Genomic DNA, 18,609 nt, shown 5'->3' with positions numbered 1-18,609 from the left:
TTGCATAATAGTGTCCTTGTTTATCTCCTCTAAAGCTTTTTGGTTCCAATTATGCTTTGTTTGCTGCTCCTCCCACTTTTTGTTATTATAAGCAAGGAAAATTTTACCTTTTAAAAGATAAATTTTAAATCAACAGAGAAGTTCACAGTTGAGAGAATAAATAACTAAAAAATTAAAACTAGTAATCATTATATATTACTATTATTTAGCATATATTATATTCATAGTATCATTAATATGTTAGTAATCAACATATTATTGGTAATTATTATTTACATCAATCATATAATTATTACATCAATTTATTTTAATTTATAATTAATATAGCTAACAGTTTTAATGCATTAGTGATAGCTATTATTAAGAGTATAATTACGGTATTATATTAATGGTACTATTATGTATCAATTATAATAGCATAATTGTGTTATTATTCTAACAAAATATGGAAGACATTACAGAATAGAATAGATACTAAGTAAAATCTAAGATATTTAGCCTGAACTCAATGGGAAAATCAAAAACTACACACTTTTAGAATACTTGAAATTTACAAACCAAAATCCCCTATTGTATCACAAAAGAAGAAAAAAGATGTAAATATAATTAAAGATACTATTTACTCTTTGGATTGCAAGTCAATTTAACAAACAATTATTAAGCACTTGGTACAGTGAATGACAATAGAAAGAGTATTAGAACTAGTCAGAGAGCCTGGGTTCTGTTTCTAGCTGTGTCTCTTACTACTATGAGACTTTGGGAAAGTCATCTAATTTCTGTGATTCCATTTTGTCATTTGAACATTTAAGGCAATAAACTTTGTACAGGTTGAATTTGATGATCCAAGTAGAAATGTTCGGCATGACAGTGATGATGTGGGACTAGAATTCAGAAGAGAAATTAGGGCCAGATTTTTATATTTTAGAGTTCTGTGACATAACAATGACTACTTTGATTTTTCTTATTAAAAATGTTACAAAAAGATTTGAATTTCTACTCAATCTTAGGAGAAGAGGTACTATTTTATCTGTATATTAATCACCATCCAGAAATAAGGGGTTCTGTGAAAATCAACCAGTCTTCCTGTTTCTCTGTCAGAATTTCAGGACATCTGGTTGACAACCACCTGTTAATTCTTGCATTTGGATGGCTAGTTCTCAGGATATTTAAATCTAGAGAAATGGTGTTTGTTTCTTTACCAGCTTAATCATATGGTTCATTTGCCCTACCTTATAGCCACTCCAATTCTTTTTTTATCTCCAGCATGGTCTTCATTGAGTCATCTCTACCAATGCCATTCCATTAGGAAAACGTTTCTTCAAAGTGAATATGATATATTATGAAAGTAATAGCCAGGTTTAGCACAACTTAGACTTTTCAGTTTTCAGATTCATCTTCTCCCATTGTGAACCAGCACCTGTTTCCTCACCACTAAAGGTTGAAATATGAAAGGATAAGATTCCATATCTACTCACAACCATCCTAGCTATTAATAATACTGAAGTTGGATATGTTTGGTTATTGCAATAGCTACTGTAGAGCACTGGACAAATTTAGGGCACTTCTCTTGGTTGTACCCACATGAACAAATAGGTCAATGAGATGATGCCTCCTCAGCAGCTGCCATAAATCCCTGGTGTCTTCTCCATCACTGAACATCAAAGACATGCATCAATCTCTATTTTTTCTTCTTTAGTAATACAATAAAGTCTGTTGGGATTTTTCCTCAGAAAGATAAATTATTGTCTGCTATCAGATTTCCTTTAAAGACAAAGGCATTAGGGAATGAAGAATTGATCCCTCCCCAAAAATATATTTCTCTCTCTCTCTCTTTCTGTGTGTGTGTGTGTGTGTGTGTGTGTGTATCTCATACAATGTCCTTGAAAAGTCAGCATGCTGTAACTGTGCATCCTCATGTTACCAGACTCCATATGTCCATGTTCCACAAGAGTAGCCATGTCCCCTACCACACCTAGATCTCAAAAATTCAGTGATTTAAGATTCCTTATTCATTTTCCAATGATAAAAAAGATATTCAAGGAATTTTGCACCATGGATTATAAAATAGATTGTTTTAAAACTATTGTAAAGTTGTCTGTTTGGGGAACATTTGTGATTTCACCATGAATCATTACTTTACCTTCTGTTCGATCAGAATGCTAAGTCATCTTTCTCACAGAGTGCATAGCGGGTATGGCAGCAGTACATTAAGCTTCAGTATGGAGAGTCCTTCTGGTTATACTTATACCTCTGAGAGCCTGCCAAAGACTGTGATGGAGGAAGGAGGAGAGGAAGCAAAGACAGTGCAGCAAACCACAAAAACAAAGCAATCAAAGTTTAGTTGCCAATTTTTCTTCATTATAGAATTATAAGTACATTTATGTATGATCAATTCTCAATAAATACATTAAGATTTGACGACTGTATAGAAAAGTCACTTTAACATTTCTAAATTAGAGATTCATAGTCCTTGAATAGATTTCAGGAGGAAGGGGACAGTGAAATACATATTTATTTTCACTAACCTACAATTGAAATTTAGCAATTCTTTCCCTTAAAAAAACATTGCTCTAAGAAGGGGTTCATAGAGGTCACTAGATTATCCAGGGTATTAGAGCACTCAAAGGTTTGTTTCTTTGATATGGGTTATCAATCATTTTTTTTTCTCTTACCACCATACCAGCCCACCATATTATCTGGTCTTTTTCTCAATACCTAATTTAGGTATGTGGGAATTTGGATTAGAGTGAATAATTTGGGAGCCTCTAAAAGGAGCAACATTTGAATAAATATTAAATATGAATTTTGCCTGCCTTGACCAAGAAATAGGTGGAAGCATATCTACCATTCACAGTCACTTATGGTACATATGGCAAAACTGCCTAATGCTTATGTGTAGAGTACAAATTTTTTTATTGATCAGTGAATGAAAAATGCACACATGACCAATGGCTAAATATACCAAAGAATTCTATAAGGAAGTTACATTTTGGAGAGGAAATGACCCTCTTATGTTGAGACAATTTACTATGCTCTGTTTTTTGTATAAACCATAGATTACATATAAAAAATAAGTCAGTATTAATTGCCTCAGTTCCTCATCTGTAAAATGAGCTGGAAAAGATGGCAAATCACTCTATTATCTTTGCCAAAAAAAAAAAAAAAATGGAGTCAAAGAGAATTGGATGTGACCGAATAACAACAAAGGCAACTTTTAGTTGTGATAGTTTTGCAAAAATGAACAGTTTCTGGCTTTGGAGAGCCCAGAGCACAATTTAAAACCTTGCCTAGAAACCTTAAAACAATCTGGATAGCCCAGAAAGCAGGCACAAATTCTCCATTTGAAAGTATATATATCTATAAGCTATCAGAGAAAATTCTTAAATTAAAAAAAAAAGAAATTATAACAAAATCAGCCTTAAAGTACTTATGTTTCCCATTGGTATTCACAATTCTGGTTGTCATAGGCACACATATTCAACCTGCTAATAAAGTTCCTAGTGTGGGGAGAGAAGGGTTTTGCTTCCCAGGACTCAAAATGGGTTTATAGAAGAGGAAGATGAGCTAGATAGACCTGTATATTCACTTATCCTCCTGTAAGGTAAATCCTATCCCTGGGAGATGGACCATTCCCTAAGCAGTAAGCAACACATGGGCCCTGATGAAAAGTCATACCTTTGACCTTCTCCCTTAAAGAGTGTTGATCTTTTGTTGCTTCTAAAGGAAGGAGACCATATCTGATCAGTGGCTGACTGAGGGCTTTGAAGGGGTGGATGTCCCAAAGCATATATCTATTCCCAGTAGCCTAGAAACCAGACTGGCCTAGTGACTTGGAGAAAGGTCTACCTCTGCCATTGAATTTCTGTGTGACTTTGGGCGAGCCAGTTCTCCATCTGGGCCTTAAGTTTTTCCTTTGTAAAATGAAGTTGAATAAAGGGATTATCAAATTCCTATCAACTCTAACTTAACAGCTACTCTAGGAATTTTGGCATCTAAGATTTATGGCATCTGTGACTTTCTTTGTGGGTTTTCCTGGAACTGTAGCCCCAAACTATGGCAGGGATCAGTTTTCTGAGAAGACCCCACATCCTCTTCATCCCACTTAATCCTCTCCTTTTTGTGTCTATTTAGGGAGTACTCACACCAATCCTGATACAATTTTTCAACTTCTATATCTCACCTCTGGCACTTGCCCTATCTTCTTGACTTATGGGTTCCCACCCTGATTCCCCATTAATTGTATGTTACAGAAGTTACAAAACATGATTCTCCACCTTTAATTACATAGTCAGTCCCTGCTCTCAAAGAGCTTACATTCTTTTGAGGAAAAATAAAATCCACTCTTGATTTTATTTATCCACTCTTGATGTCCTTCTGAGTTTCAGGTTTCTAATACAAGTTTTATTTCTCCAATTTAATTTTCATAATTGTGGAAAACAAATGCCTATCCATTTCTCACAATCCCACATTTTTCTTTTTAATAATTTGGTTTCCACATCCTTTCCTAATCCCTGACATTTGGCTAATTTTTTTACATCCCTGAATTCTCTGCTAATTTTTCTGATAGGGCTGTACTAGTAGTGAAACTCTTTCCAAGTGTAACACATGTTCCTTCTCGTCCTGCCATTAACCTTTCTAGAGTCATTTTATTTTCCCATGCCATTCTGCTAGTGGCATCTAACTATTCTATTATTCCCTTCCCTGCTTTTCTGGCTTATCCCAAATCCAGAACTTGATTTCTAGCCTTTTATTCATCAGTTACTATCCTTGACTTAATTCTTCCTGATTCAGTCTTTCTTATTTCCTCGAATGTCAAGATAAAAAAGAACGACCAATTGGATCAGCGCACAGGTACACAATTGCCAGGCAAAGCAAGTTTGAAGCTGCTGCCTCCACAATACCACCCAAGGTTTACTTGGGATATGCTCATCCAAGAAATTGCTAGAGCTGCCCTCGGTTACATTACAGATTCAAGTATATGCTATTATAGTCCCTATATTTTGTAATCTTTCACCTGCCATGAGAGGCAAAGGGAGTGTTCTCCAGAGGTAAGGGACAGTATAAAGCACTGCAGTTATCCCCAGGAATGTTATTTTGGGAACAGAAGGAATCCACTCTCATGTTCTTCTGTACCCAAAGGGAATGGCACTATCTGGACACAGGGCAACCTATAGCACAGACATAGAAATTGTTTTTTTCTTCAGATTTTTTAATAGAATACTTTACCAATTCTGCCCAGGCACTGGTTTCTTATCACTTGCCTTAAGCCCTTAACTTGATTCCAAATTTTCCTAAGAGGTCTATACCTATTACATATATAACCAACTTAGTCTTTGATCTGCATAATATCTAGTCCTTGTAGCAAACCAAACATTATTCCAAATTGGACAGATAATTCCGTAAAAACCTCTATTTTTTACACAATTGTACCTACCTGACAAGGCTAATCAAGCTTCTACAATTCTATAATATGATAAGCATCAAATTGAATTGTCTATGCAATATTCTTCTCAGCAATATTAACCCAAATCTTAGCCCGAAATCCCTATCCTAAGCCATAAATACTACTATAGCAGGGGGATTAATGCTATTCCCCTCCTTTCACAAGCCTCCTCCTTTCACAAGACCAATGGACTATTTACTCACTCAGATACTGGGTAGCTTGGGGTTCATGCACCAACCAGTTCCAGTTCCTTCCCAAACAAAGAGGGCCCAAAGTCTTAGGGGGCAATGATCTCATCTTTTGAAGCTACTTCCTTTTGAGAATGAATGTTGAGTCATCCTACAGAGTCCCATTTGAAGGGCTTGAGCTGATTGAAGATCCAGTGGTGTAATGGGCTGAGGCGCGAGTTGATGCACTGAGATCCCAAGCATGTGAGGCTAAATAGTAATTGGACCATACTCTATTAATATATAAGCTTGGAGAAAGAATGGCCCCCGCCCACTCTTTGTGCAAGTCCTGATGTGTTGTATAGGAAATGATGTTTTTGGTGGGTGGAGGCAGGGGAATGGAAAGGGAAGCGGAAGGAGAGACTGCTGGCTGGAGTCTTGACACAGCTGTTCGCATTGCTATCCCAACCGTCCTTCACCTCCAATCCGCCTCTGCTAGCTGGCTTCCTGTCTGCCCATATTGCTATCGTAATCCTTCTTCACCTCTTCACTTCAATAAAGATTGAAGATTTTTCCCTTAACCTGAATTCCTGACTCCAGCTGATTTTAAATATACAGTCATCACGTTTGGTGCTTCACGTACTTGGGACCTCAGTGCATCAACTCAAGCCTCAGCCCATTACATACTGGGTTGAGTCAGACCGCTGAAGCTGGTCAATACAGCTATCTAGTGCTTGTCATTTGAAGGTGAATTGCCTTTCTGCTAGAATATATATACATATATATATAGTATCCCTATAATAACTGAACAGGTTTTAGGAAAAGGGGTTCAATGGCACTTTCAGAAGTCACTTGGGCTGGGCTCCTAGCCTGAAACCAGCAAAAATAACTGGCTTGGCTCTGGGATTAGAAGTTGCCCTGAAGATGTTTAAAAATCACTTGGATTTCTATAAATTTTCCCATTGATGGAATAAAACATTCCATAACTTACATCCCTTCAAGAAAAATTGAATCCACTAAAATCCTCTTCTCTAAACTCTTTGAAAGATATTTCAGCTTCAGTTTCAATAATCAATAAAATAACAGGTCCCATAGATAGTTGTATCAATTGTTTCTATATTTACATAAGGTCCTTAAAGAACTTTATTTCATATAGACACATACATCTAGCATCAGATAGAAAACCAGGCCAGATACTAAATTACCTAATTATAAGATATAATGACTATATTTTCAGATTGAAAAGAGCAAAATATTACATATTTGATCTGTACTTATGGCTAGCATTGACCACTTACTCTGATTATAGAAACTTGCTATAAAAGGAAACGCAGGGTCATTATTATAGTAGCATCTAAACTGATCCTTCAGGGCCTCAGTCTGAGGACACAGTTGACAATCAGTCATGTAGTAACAATAACACTTTGGCCAATTCAGCTCTCAAGTGGTGGGTTATTAACTTAATAATTCATCAGATAAGCATTCCCAAATTCAGAACTCAAAACAATAACAGTTATAATCCAAGAGATTTCATCTCAATAACAAGTTTTACTAATCAGAATTTAAATACTGAACTATCATGTGCAAGAAAACTATAGATCATATTCATTAAACAATGAGATGATGATGCACTTACTAAAGTATTAGACAGTTTGCTAAATGGGTTTGGAAATAACCACTTTCAGAGAATTTGCAATTAACCAGAAATCTAACAAACGTCTCTTGGAAGTTCCTTGCATTTCTACGTGGTTGAATCTTTGATATAGCATCACCAATGACTTTAAAACAACCACAGAAATGAAAAATAAAAACAAATATTCAGTTACTAACAACATGTTAATATAAGCTATTTCTTCAAACAATAGAAGCAATTACTGTTAAAGTATTTTTCATTTAATAGGCAAGGGGGTGGGAGAAATTGAGGGGTGAGCTCTAGTGAGGTCTGTTTTCTCACTAAGAAGCAGCCACATCCCGTGGGGGAAGGATGGATTAAGTCTTCACCTTCCCATGCCAATGGATATTATCTTTCCCCCGCCACAAGGTGTCTCTCCTAGCTCCACTATGTTTTCAGGCCCCCCTTCTCCTTCTAGCCAAGTCCTCTCAGGAGCTAGCCTGCCAGCCAAGGGCATGCACCAATCCCATGGGACACCTCCCCTCTCCTGGCAAACGACAAGTTCCCCCAAGAACCTGCCTCCTCCATCATTAATTATGAAAACCCCTTTCTATGCTCTCCCACTCTATTTTATATTTACCATTCCTCATGTCTATTCTATCCCTTCATTCTGGGAAACTGGAAGCACAGCTCTTGGTGCCAGACAAAATATCCTTCTCCTCTCTGTGCTCTCCAACACCTCCTCTCTCCCTCTCCAACAACCTATTGCATCAATAATACTTAACAATTTTAGGTTTCAGCATTACACAATAATTTCAAACAAGTTAATTAGCAATTCCCAATTTTCATAAGTGATAGCCAAATAGACATAACATAGACTATCACAAAAAGATAGGAATCTCATGTAATTTACAATCAAGTTTCCAATTTTAATATTACACACCAATTAAAAAAGCATTTTAAAAATCGGTACTTTAGCTTGTGAGATTTTAACTGGATACTCCATTCAAACTATCAATTTCTTTTGCAAATCAATATTTCTTGTCCCTTGTTTTAGAACCACTTCTTTTTAAACTTTAAGATTGACAATGTAGCTAATATCTAAATAATTTTGAACCAAATTTCATAAAACTTACATAAATATGTCCAGCAGAGCTGACTACATTTTAAAACATAGCTCATAATTTATACAAATTACCCAATATACAACTTAAAAAGCAACATATTTCATCTTCATTAGGAGATACAAACATGTGATCTCTTTAGGTAAGTTAGCAGAGGCCATTGTTTTAATAACCAATTTTTTTACTTCAAATCAAATACAGATTTAAACTTCTAGTAGCAATCCTATAATACTAATGCACACATATTTCTAAAATCTTATTCCCAAATGCATCAATTGAAAGTAATTCTATCATGTAATATTTAAATTTAGACACACAATAATTTAGGTAACATTTTTAGGAGAGAACTCCTCTTCTCCCTCAAAAACCCATTCTCCTAGACTGCCTGAAATCTTTGAAATAAACTATGAAAGGGCAGTTAGGTGGCACAGTGGATAGAGCACCAGCCTTGAAATCAGGGAGAAACTGAGTTCAAATCTGATCTCAGACACTTAACACTTCCTAACTGTGTGACTTGGGCAAGTCACTTAACCTCAATTGTCTCAGCAAAAAAAAAAAAAAAAAGAAACAAACAAACAAACAAACAAACAACAAACTTGAGATGGAAACACAGGCCCCTATGAACAAAATGGCAATGGTTTCTATTTCCCTCCACCTAAATTTTGTATTCTTCCCTATGAACTACTATATTGGGAAGAGTGAAGGATTTTAAAGTATAAAACAGATTTCCCCAGATTTCCTCAAGCCACATGGGGATAAATGACACCCTTTTACAGAATTCAGAGTCCCCTAACAAGTTGGGACTCTGGGGATTGGGGAATATAGTGATTCCTCTAGAGAGAAACTGACGCTGACTCCAGAGCATGGGATTTTGGAAGAGTCTACTGTGTTTTTGGAGAGTCTGAATTGGACATAAATCCACACACACAACTAACTCCCAATCCCTTGTAGGCAGAGAAGGTGGAAAGCTTAAGAAAAATTCAGGTTACTTTGCATCAAAATGCATTTTAAAAAGCGCTTTTAAATCCCAAAATGGCATTTCTTTTACCTTGTAATTTCGTTTACCTTGACTAAGAAAAACAGAAGACAAAACACAAACTCACAAACACAAACACAAACTGCTATGTAGCCTAAAGGGCTACACAGAAAGCTTCAGTTTGAAAAACTCCTTAGCATTTATGTATGAATTTAACTTTTGACATACCCAATCCTCAGAGGATCTGTACTTGGGTCAAATAAAACCTCCTCCAAGATCATGTCCTCCCCATATGGAGCTACAGTATTTTATCATTTTCTTCTTATTTTTCCCTTTACACCTAGGGGACTCATGCCAATTTTCAACCTGTTTCTTAGATCCCAATACTGAATTTGGTAAGGAACCTCTTCTCAACAGGCCAAATATGGCGGAGTCACTCCCTTCCCTCAGTAGGGTTGCCTCTTCTTTCCCCCAGAGGGCTTACAAGGCCTGTCACTGGAAAACTATCTCCAATGGTTCCAGAGCCTCTTTTCAGCTTTTATTTTGGGGTATATGTGCATATCTTGTGAGAGTGTTCCTCTTTTATCAACTGTGCTTTTCTTCTCTTTTGGTTTCTGCTCTGACCAGTCTGTCTCTTTGAGCTCTTACTTTCTACAGCAGAATCTCCCCGATCAAGTGCAAGGACTATTGGTTCTGCTCTCCTGACAGGTATCTGCCTTTGGGAGTGATGAAAGTCATCAGGGAGAGAGCACAATCCTGGATGAGCCCCCAGAAAACTGTATGGGACAGTAATCACTAAACCAAAATAATTCAAATAGATGTTTCTCAGAGTCAGGGCAGAAAGCAGTTTATTCAGTTCCTGCAGGAAAGGGGTATCACCTTCACCAGTGTCAGTCTAATGAAGGGAAAGAAAGGACAGGCAACCAAGCAGGATTTTTTTATACTCTGAAACAATTTTTATCCCATCTTGGGGTCTGGCTTTTCCTGACAATATCAGGGCTCACAGTCTGTCTCAGGAATCAATTTCACCTTCAGGATACAAGAACAGGGGGACTATAGATTATAAACAATTTGTGCAAAATTAAACAAAGGTACAAGCAAATGGGGTTTTCCTGGAACTGTAGCCCCAAACTATGGCAGGAATCAGGTTTTTTTCCATCCCTTTTAGGAGTGTATTGTGTCCTCCACATTTTCAACTGCCTCTGTTTTATAAAGATACTACCAAAGACAAATTATTTCTATCCAGTAAAGGTGACAGTATAAGAGATAGCAATAAGTTTCAACATTAAATTTTTTAAAAAGTATATAAAAATTCATTGACTTTCCATGCAGTTTTTCATAATTAGATCTCTTTTTTAAAGTAAGGTGTGTTATATTTCCAAACTATATTAACTAACATGTTCAGCTGAGGCTTTTCCAAGAATTGTAAATGAATAGCAAACATTACTAATTGAGCTCATTTTTACCTGCAATTGAGGTTTGGGGCAAAGGTAAAAGATTATTGAATAACACATCTGAATAAAGGCATCAGGAAGATGCACACATCCTGCAAAAAGCACACATTGACTTACAGATGAGTACATTTCTTCTTTATCATGCATATGAAAACTTTTTCAAAGTCAACAGAGTCTCTGGAGCCCGCTTCTTAAGAAAAATAGCATTCTGAGAATAAGGGCTGATTTTTAGCTGTCCCATCCACTTGGCTCCAAGTTTTATGAAATTGCTAAAGAATTTATATTTTCCACATCTGCTTGGTAAAATTAGTTTTCTATCAATTGTTTAAAAGTGTTTTATCTCTCAATTGGAGAATGGCTGGGTAAATTGTGGTATATGAATGTTATGGAATATTATTGCTCTGTAAGGAATGACCAGCAGGATGAATACAGAGAAGCTTGGAGAGACCTACATGGACTGATACTAAGTGAGATGAGCAGAACCAGGAGATCATTATACACTTCGACAACGATATGGTATGAGGATGTATTCTGATGGAAGTTGATTTCTATGACAAAGAGACCTAACTGGGTTTCAATGGATAAATGATGGACAGAAACAGCTACACCCAAAGAAGGAACACTGGGAAACGAATGTGAACTATTTGCATTTTTGATTTTCTTCCCGAGTTATTTTTACCTTCTGAATCCAATTCTCCCTGTGCAACAGGAGAACTGTTCGGTTCTGCAAATATGTATTGTATCTAGGATATACTGCAACATATCTAACATATATAGGACTGCTTGCCATCTTGGGAAGGGGGTGGAGGGAAGGAGGGGAAAAAACTGAAACATAAGCGAGTGCAAAAGATAATGTTGTAAAAAATTACCCTGGCATGGATTCTGTCAATATAAAGTTATTATTAAATAAAATTAAATTAAAATTTTAAAAAAAAGTGTTTTATCTCCTAGCATCATGGCTCTTTAAATATTGCAGGTCTTAATCTCATTATAATCATCACCATCCTCATTAGCACCAACACAGCTGTAATTTATAGCATACAATTTTAAGAGCCTCCCCTACTAAGGTTTCTAGGTATCAATAGCACTTTGATAGCACAATGTACTGATAGAAATCTATAAACTTGCTGTTAGATTTCTATTAGTATATAAATATGCATATATAGATATAATGTACATATATGCATATATTTACATGCATACATATATCTATGTGTGGCATATATGCATACATATAAATATACACACATATAACTATAGGAATTTCAAATAGGATTTCATTTAAAATACATCAATAATCACTTTATTATGTTGATTTTCTTTGCTTTGTTCTTCACTATATTACATAATTAGAATTATCTCACACAGACAGTTTGGTGATTTATTTTCTAATTTTTTGAGAATATTTTATTGGTGATTTATTTTCTATTTTTTTGAGAATATTTTATTGGTGATTTATTTTCTAATTTTTTGAGAATATTTTATTGGTGATTTATTTTCTAATTTTTTGAGAATATTTTATACAGCATAAATATTTGTTCTTTAAATATTTGATAGAATTCACCTCTAAAACTAATCTATACTAGGGTTTTTCTTTCTATTTTTGTTAATTCCTTATTATCTATGTCTTTTTACAATCCCATTAACTTCTTTTTTTTTTTTTTATAAATTTTATTTTATTTAATAATAACTTCGCATTGACAGAATCCATGCCAGGATAATTTCTACACGACATTATCCCTTGCAATCACTTATGTTTCGTTTTTTCCCCTCCCTCCCTCCTCCCCCCCCCCAGGATGGCAAGCAGTCCTATATATGCTAAACATGTTGCAGTATATCCTAGATACAATACATATTTGCAGAACCGAACAGTTCTCTTGTTGCACAGGAGAATTGGATTCAGAAGGTAAAAATAACTCGGGAAGAAAATCAAAAATGCAAATAGTTCACATTCATTTCCCAGTGTTCCTTCTTTGGGTGTAGCTGTTTCTGTCCATCATTTCTCCAATGAAACTCAGTTAAGTCTCTTTGTCAGAGAAATTCACTTCCATCAGAATACATCCTCATACAATATCGTTGTCGAAGTGTATAATGATCTCCTGGTTCTGCTCATCTCACTTAGCATCAGTCCATGTAGGTCTCTCCAAGCCTCTCTGTATTCATCCTGCTGGTCATTCCTTACAGAGCAATAATATTCCATAACATTCATATACCACAATTTACCCAGCCATTCTCCAATTGATGGGCATCCATTCATTTTCCAGTTTCTAGCCACTACAAACAGGGCTGCTACAAACATTTTGGCACATACAGGTCCCCTTCCCTTTTTTAGTATCTCTTTGGGGTATAAGCCCAATAGAAACACTGCTGGATCAAAGGGTATGCACAATTTGATAACTTTTTGGGCATAATTCCAGATCGCTCTCCAGAATGGCTGGATTCGTTCACAACTCCACCAACAATGCATCAGTGTCCCCGTTTTCCCGCATCCCCTCCAACATTCATCATTATTATTTCCTGTCATCTTAGCCAATCTGACAGGTGTGTAGTGATATCTCAGAGTTGTCTTAATTTGCATTTCTCTGATCAATAGTGATTTGGAACACTCTTTCATGTGAGTGGTAATAGTTTCAATTTCTTCATCTGAAAATTGTCTGTTCATATCCTTTGACCATTTATCAATTGGAGAATGGCTTGATTTTTTATAAATTTGAGTCAGTTCTCTATATATTTTGGAAATGAGGCCTTTATCAGAACCTTTAATTGTAAAGATGTTTTCCCAGTTTGTTACTTCCCTACTAATCTTGTTTGCATTCGTTCTGTTTGTACAAAGGCTTTTTAATTTGATATAATCAAAATTTTCTATTTTGTGATCGGTAATGGTCTCTAGTTCATCTTTGGTCACAAATTTCTTTCTCCTCCACAAGTCTGAGAGATAAACTATCCTATGTTCCTCTAATTTATTTATAATCTCGTTCTTTATGCCTAGGTCATGGACCCATTTTGATCTTATCTTGGTATGTGGTGTTAAGTGTGGGTCCTTGCCTAATTTCTGCCATACTAATTTCCAGTTATCCCAGCAGTTTTTATCAAATAATGAAATCTTATCCCAAAATTTAGAATCTTTGGGTTTGTCAAACACTAGATTGCTATAGTTGACTTCCCATTAACTTCTACAAATATACATGCTATATGTCATTTGGTGACCATTTGTTTACTATTGAATTGTTTAGTTGTCTATGGTTGTTTTAAGTATAATATAATTTTCCTTAACTGTTCTAGATATTATGGATTTTTATTGTGACATTGTATAAGAGTAGCCAGGTCCCAGTTAGTTCAAATAATGGATCTCATGAGTGGGGTGTTGTTATTTAAATTCATGAAGTTATAATTATATATAAAACATTATGAATTTGATTATTTTCTTCAAAACACTAGGGTACTTAGCTTCTGTGTCTTCATCTGTGCTGGCCATCTCTTCAGCAATTTTTGAAAAAATTAAACCAACTATTGCTTTCAATAAAAATTCCTTCATTATCCTCTATCATCTTATTTATTTTATATAAATAAACTTGAAGCTTTTGTCTCAATGATTGCTATGCTAAGAATACTAATTTTTATCGGTTTTTAAGGTATACAGCTAAAGATCCTCCAATTTCTATTATTATAGTACTTTCATATGCTTCTATCTCTTGTTATATTTCTATTGTTATACTCTATATACTTCTATTTATTGTTCAGTTCTGTAGTCATGTATGATTCTACACGACCTTATAGCCCATACTTGCCATAGGATTTTCTTGGCAAAGATACTGGAGTGGTTTGCCATCTCCTTCTCTAGTGAATTAAGGCAACCAAAGATTAAGTGTAATATAGGGCCACACAGCTAATAAGTATCTGCGGTTATACTTGAACTCAGGTCTTCCTAATTACAGTCCTGATACTTTAACCACAGCTCCACTTAGCTGCCTTTCTTCTTTGTAGTTGTTTGCACACCACAAAAAAAACTGATTAAAATTTGCCTTTTTTAATTTTCCCTGGGCTTGTTTTGCTTTATAAAATTTTATATTATAAATTCTGGCATTCTTTTTAGTCTACTTTAGGTCCTTTGATCATTTCTTTGTTCATTCCTTTAACTCACGGACCAATCTTTTTTTTTCAAAATGAAATATAAAGATGAAAAAAATTACAAAGGAAGTTATTTATTTTTCTTGTGTTCCTTTGGTTTAAGTAATTTGTAAGTCAAAATCTCACTTTTCTTGCTTTTACCTCCAGGAATGCCTTAATTGATTGACTTTTGTTGAGATGCACTTTTGTTTGTTTAATGATTAAATTTAAACACATGACTTTAGTATGTTATTTTGAGTTATAGCTTGAAATCTATTGCTTTTTGGAATACATTATTCAATTTTTTTCTTCTTTTGTTCATTGCCTTAAAATAATCTTGGGATCTTTTAATTATGAAATATTATAGTTAATAGTCTTTCTTTTTTGCTTCCAAAAATGTGTGGCTTGTTATAGATATCAAAAGATATAGTTGTGTGGGTTGTTTTTCTGGAAGTGACTTGTGGATTCTATTGTTCCATTTTCTATACTCAGTAAGTCATCAGTTCTCTTGTATTATTTATTGCAATATGATATTCAAGTTTTGTTTTATTTTTTATTTGTCATGTTCTTTCAAGAGACCTTATCTCCTGTGCCTCCTATCTTCAAGATCAGTTGCTTTGTATAGAATTTATGTTGTTTTTTTAAATTTGATGTATTTTGCTTTTGTTCTGAATATTTTTCCTACTTTATTATATTATTGTGTTTCTCAGATCCTTTATTTTATGAAGAAATTATCTAATACATATTCAAATTTCCTACTCTTTTGTTTCTGTGTTTTTAATTAGATGTTGACAGTTTTGATTTCTAATAATTTCTATTCTATTTTTTTTAATTTTATTTCTCTTTAAAACTATTTTGGAGGGGTTTTGTTTTTGTTTTTGCTTTATAATGTCTGGAAAAGCTTTGGGGTTCTCCTTTTCATTGTCTAATTGCAATCAGTTTTCCTTTATAGCGTTGTAGATATTCGTAGTGTTTTGAATTATCTTTCAGGTTTTACTCACTTTATCTTGTTTTCATGATCCTTTATATGAGTAAGGTTTTTAATCCAGATGTTCTTTCTTGAACTTTTGGCCTTCGAGCCTTTTCTTTTGTATTCTAAATTACTCACATCTAGTTTCCCTCCTCAAAATTTTACTCCTACAACTTGCTTAAGGCACAGATGCCCAGAGTTGGACAGACTGGATCGTTCTGAGCTTCTTTGTTTTATGATTAAGGAGGCTCAACTAATCCTAGATCTCAGATCTGAGGAAACTAGCCCATGGATGGGCTCTATCTGTGTTTTTTAAGCTCCCTTCTCTCATGTGTCTCCACTCTTTGTTTCCTAGCATATTCTATTTTTCATAATGTATTGCAGTTTTCAGTACATTTTCCTTTTACTCATTTGTCTTTCCATTTATGTGGCTGGTAAGGATCCATGTCTGCCACCTCTTATTGTTTCAGCAGTGGTTCAAATCAGATCACTGAGATGAGAAAAATTAGTCAAAGTCCCCAGAGCCAGACTGAACTATAAATTTGTACATTTGCTTATGCTCCCAATACTTGACATGTGACACAAATAGGAAATGAGTGCTGCTATAAATCACGAAGTTGATGTTGTTTCAAAAAATTATTACCCTGCATGGTCAATCTTCTTACCTTGGAAGTTCAGATTCATTTACTCTATATTTGTCATTAATTTTTCAGAGTTTGGGAGGTTGCAGAGAATCATTAAAGGCAACTAACCTACCATCTTGCAAATTATATTAATTGGCTATTAAACTATTTAGTCATAACTTTTTAAAATTACAATCACTTTTGAAAATACTCCTCAAATGCCAAAAGTAAACTCTTCCTTATGACAAAGAGTCAAAGAAAAATACCCAATACTATGACAATATCTGATGATATTCACATATCTGCCCTAGTATTTTTCTCTTCTGCTGAGAAGATACGATTCATGATGTTTTCGAGGATGATTACTAGTTTTTCAGTTACTGAGTTCTCTTTCATTTTAGCAATACAATAATATTTTCACTGTTATAGTCATAATTGTATAATGTTCTTTAGGCTCTGCTTTTTTCCTTTTGTATCAGCAAGTATACACTTTATCATTTCTTTTTAATTTTTCACATTCACTATTTCTTCTCTGTAATAATGCTCAATTAGATGGATTTATCACAATTTGTTCATTTTCTGATAGGTTATCTACTTGGTTTTTTGTTCTTTGCTCCCACAAAAAAAAAGTCATTTTGAATATGCTGGATCTTTGTTTCTGACTTGGACTTCTTTCTTAAGGGATATACACAGGTGCAAAACGAATTTTGGTTGTTAGGCTATGCCCCGCCCCTTCCCATGTTGGGCCCTGGAAAGCCAGCCATACTCCCCCCTCACCTTTTTCACTTGTGCAATTAGACTTAGAAAAATTGAGTTTAAAAAGAAAACTTTAAATCATGAGGCTCCAAATCCCCTTCACATATCATGGCAACACATTGAAGTATAGAAAAGAAAAAGTCTTTAGGGGCTTAATTTTCTGACTTCAGTCCTGTCCAAAAACTACGCTGGGAATAGAATTATTCTCAAGAACAAAGACACCGGGTTATGTTATCTAGCCTTCCTCCCCTCTCTGACAGGGCCTGAGTCACAAGCCCCATATCAATAATATCAAGTTAGCTCCTCTCTCTTTGCTTCTCTCTTTGAAGTAAAGATAACAACAGATGTAAAAGCTAATTGCATTCTCAGCTTCTGTATTCTGCTTGCAAACTCTATATAAACTTTGTGCCTCAATTTCTCTGTACCAAATGCTATGGAAGCATATTCCTATTTCTGTCAGCTGGCTTAAAATCCACATTAAAAATTAAAATCTCTACTCATGGCAATTTCTCCAGTATCACATGGCCACTTCTTAATGGAAGGAGATGTGGACTAGAAGGTAGAACACAAAAATCTAATCTAAATCATTGGACCTTTGAGTCTCAGTTACTTCATCTATAGAAGAAGTAGAAGAAAATATTTTCACTCTATAAAATTTCACCAGAATTAATTAAATTACAGGTTAAGACCTTGGGAATTGCTCAGAGGTAGTTTATCAGTTTAGGAACTATATGCCTGGGATACAGCTATAGTTGAGGTTTGTGATAGTAAACTGAAATTTTGAACCTAAGAGAGTATATTTTTAAATTTCCATGCACAATATTCCATATCCAACACTGACAGTGCCTCCCTGTCAAACAAAAATGAGGTCCCATTGCTACTTTTCCACCTTTGATTTAATATTCCAGCACCTCATTCGATCATCTGTCACCAGTCTCCAGCTTAATATGTAGCTTAGACAAATTCTGCAAAATAATTTATTAGGAGACAGGTGTTGTTTAAAAAAAAAAAGAAAGAAAGAAAGAAAAGGAGGAGGGAGTGAGACAATTGATGATTATATGATATGCAAATCTTCATTCCTAAATACCATTTTATTTCTACTCAATGGATTGTTGTTTTTCATTTACTCTTCATCAACTACTTAATCTATTTTCATATTCTTTCAAAGTGCATAACATAGCCTTTCCTCATAAGAAATACACATGAGTTATCTGACAAACACAGTTGTCGTGGTTTTTTTTTTAATAATTGAAGGATACCAAATCCTGGTATCATGGCAAGAGCAAAATGCATGTTAATTCTGTCATTTACTCTCATAGACAAGCCATTTTGCCTGTTATTCTTCATTTTTGGTGTTAAATGGACATGAATTCAGTT

At 34.9% G+C, this 18,609-nt stretch overlaps 1 protein-coding gene across 4 annotated transcripts in view; it reads left to right on the top strand.

The window, feature by feature from the left end:
- Window positions 1–18,609, top strand: part of DLGAP1 (DLG associated protein 1) — a 1,118,212-nt gene that overhangs the window by 393,002 nt on the left and 706,601 nt on the right. The gene's annotated exons all lie outside the window — the stretch shown is intronic.

Source organism: Antechinus flavipes, chromosome 1, assembly GCF_016432865.1.
Source record: "Antechinus flavipes isolate AdamAnt ecotype Samford, QLD, Australia chromosome 1, AdamAnt_v2, whole genome shotgun sequence".
NCBI lineage: Eukaryota > Metazoa > Chordata > Mammalia > Dasyuromorphia > Dasyuridae > Antechinus > Antechinus flavipes.
The sequence above is the reverse complement of the archived record's forward strand: the minus strand, read 5'-3'. Positions and strand labels throughout refer to the sequence as shown.